The sequence below is a fragment of the Myotis brandtii genome, unplaced genomic scaffold, assembly GCF_000412655.1.
Source record: "Myotis brandtii unplaced genomic scaffold, ASM41265v1 scaffold265, whole genome shotgun sequence".
In the NCBI taxonomy this organism is placed as follows: Eukaryota; Metazoa; Chordata; class Mammalia; order Chiroptera; family Vespertilionidae; genus Myotis; species Myotis brandtii.
The window spans coordinates 114,228-115,328 of NW_005360086.1; positions in this window are offsets into that span (position 1 = coordinate 114,228).

Sequence of the window (1,101 nt, forward strand, 5' to 3'; positions counted from 1 at the left end):
TCCAGTCCCCCTCCCGCCCGGCTCCCTCCTGCCCTCGCCCGGGAGGTGAGTGTCCGAGCGGCCACGTGTCTGTCCGGCGGGGAAGTCCCAGGGAGCGAAGAAGTCTGCCTGGCCGCCCGCTCCCCCTCCGGGGTATAAATCTTGGGGACCGGAAATACAATAAAACTTCACCGTGTTGATGAACTTCAAACGGTTTACATCCCCTCGCGTCCTGAAAAGACAGACGGCCGGGGGCGGGTTACAAGGCAGGGGGAACAAATTTACGAGCCGCACAATCCCCCGCCTCGGTCCCCCCCTTTTTCCCCGCTGCAGCAGACTTTGCATCGAGAGCGGCAGCCGGTCCCTGGGCTCTGCCAGGCGTGCCCTGCGGGCCCCGCGCACGTCACTGCGTTGGCTCCCAGCCCGAATGGGACCCCCGGATCTTCACCAACGCAGTTAGGCACCCGGCCCTTCTAGGCTACAGCCCGGGCTCTGCCCACCACGCCCCGGGCCGCCGTTCTTTGCATCCGTCCGCTGAAAGCGGGTTTTTTGTTTTTTTTCTCTTTCTGTCTCCAGCGGCCAGGCCTTGGCCCTGCCCGGCCCGTGTGTTGCCAGGTACTTGCGAGAAGAGGAGAGGGGTCGGGGCCTGAGTGGGCAGGGGCTGCTGGAGGAAACCCACCCGAGGGTCTGGTCTCGGGGAAGTGGAGTGACGGCCAGCGCTGAGTCGTGTCCAAACCATCCTGTGCCGAGCTCCCTCCGCCGTCTCCTCTCCGGCTCTTCCAAAGCCTCGAGATCAAACAACAGCCACCGCCACCTGCATGTCCAGGGCCCTCTCCAGAGCACCATCGCTCTTTTCTACTCTGGTGTGGTTTTTATAAAACTTTGTGGAATCCGCATTTGGAATCGCTATTAGGCCTTCCTAACCCAAAACTAGGAAAAACCGCTTTGCGCCGTGGGTCCCGGATAACTGGGAGCGAAGTTAGTGGTTTCCTGCTCACTCGGTCTGCTGAGGGGCCTGGTTAGGTGCGCTGCTGGGTGGCAGCGCGAAGGAATTTGAGCACATCTCACAGTTATTCACCCGCGAAATGCCAACGGGTCGGGTCTAAGAGGCACCGGGGAGCT